The following is a 1,654-nucleotide window of genomic DNA, read 5'->3' as shown; positions in this document are numbered from 1 at the left end:
AGGCACAAGTGCTTCCTATTCTACGAGGCGCACACATGTACGGCTTCATCGACAGCACCAACGTCGCCCCACCTGCTGTGATCAACGGCAAGGATGGAGAGAAGACTGTGAAGGTGCCAAATCCAGAGTACGTTGCCTGGCATGCAACCGAGCAGCAGGTTCTGGGCTTCCTAATGACGTTCCTATCACGGGAAGTCATGGTGCAAGTCGCCTCACTTGAGACTCCGTGAGAAGTTTACGCGAAGCTGGTGTGGATCTACTCATCTGGATCTCGCGCCCGGACGGTGAACACAAGAATCGCTCTCGCCACAACTCAGAAAGGTATCATGTCCATTACTGAGTACATTGGCAAGATGAAATTGCTTTCAGACGACATGGCAGCTGCTAGACAACCCATCAAAGACGAAGAACTCGTCTCCTACATCCTTGCTGGGCTTGATATTGAGTTCAACCCGCTGGTTTCTGCTGTGACGGCTTGGGTGGAGCCGATCTCGGTTGGAGAGCTATTCTCACAACTCCTAAGCTTTGAGTATCGAATGGATCTGCTACAAGGAGGATCGCAAGGCTCGGCCAACTCAGCTCGGCGAGGTCGCAGTGGTGGTAACTACCGCGGTGGAGGACGTTCACATGGAAGAGGTCGCAGCCGTTCCAATGGTCGTGGCCGCAATCCATCTGGAGGGCGCGGCACTGGAGGTCGAGGGAGAAGCAATGATGACAAACCCCAGTGTCAAGTATGTGACAAATTTGGACACACTGCGCTGGATTGCTGGTATAGATTTGATGAGGACTTCACTTCAAATCAAAAGAGTGCATCTGTAGCTGCCTATGGCTATGGCGTGGACACCAATTGGTACACTAATACCGGAGCCACAGATCACATCACCGGAGAATTGGAGAAGCTCTCAGTAAAAGACAAGTACAAGGGGAGAGATCAGATTCACACAGCAAGCGGTGAAGGTATGGACATCAGTCATGTTGGTCATGCTATCATTAAAACCCCCACTAGAAATTTACATCTTAATCGTGTTCTTCACGTCCCCACCGCAAATAACAATCTGATCTCCGTTCATCATTTTGCATCCGATAATCATGCCTTCTTTGAGTTTCACCCAAATTATTTTGTTGTTAAGGATCAGGAAACGAAGAGAACTCTGCTGGAAGGCAGATGTAGGAACGGTCTTTATCCTATCCCATTCGCCAATCCCCGAAGGAAAGTCCTTGTTGCAGTCAAAACCTCTCCAGAACGCTGGCATGATCGCCTCGGTCATCCATCTTTTTAGATTGTTCATCGAGTCATGAGCAAAAATAATCTCCCATGTTCAGTAGAATAAAATAATAGTTGTGTGTGATGCTTGTCAACAGGCAAAGAGTCATCAGCTTCCTTACCCAGTGTCAACTAGTGCTTCATCTAAACTACTAGAACTTATTTTCTCATATGTTTGGGGTCCTGCTACAAATTCTGTTGGCAGAAATAAATACTATGTCAGTTTGATTGATGATTATAGTAAATTCACTTGGGTTTATTTGTTGCGACTCAAATCTGAAGTATATCAAAAGTTTCGTGATTTTCAGAACATGGTTGAGCACCTCTTTGATAGAAAAATTGTTACCCTTCAAACGGACTGGGGAGGAGAGTATCAAGGGCTTAGTTCCT

The 1,654-nt window shown here is 46.9% G+C and overlaps 1 non-coding gene across 1 annotated transcript; it reads left to right on the top strand.

Annotated features, from left to right (window-relative positions):
- Positions 1–392: 392 nt before the first annotated feature.
- Positions 393–531, top strand: LOC117866077 (small nucleolar RNA Z247). The gene has a single exon (XR_004642770.1). It is a non-coding gene; the product is annotated as a small nucleolar RNA Z247 (small nucleolar RNA).
- Positions 532–1,654: the final 1,123 nt, after the last annotated feature.

The sequence above is a fragment of the Setaria viridis genome, chromosome 7, assembly GCF_005286985.2.
Source record: "Setaria viridis chromosome 7, Setaria_viridis_v4.0, whole genome shotgun sequence".
NCBI classification, from domain to species: domain Eukaryota; kingdom Viridiplantae; phylum Streptophyta; class Magnoliopsida; order Poales; family Poaceae; genus Setaria; species Setaria viridis.
The sequence above is the reverse complement of the archived record's forward strand: the minus strand, read 5'-3'. Positions and strand labels throughout refer to the sequence as shown.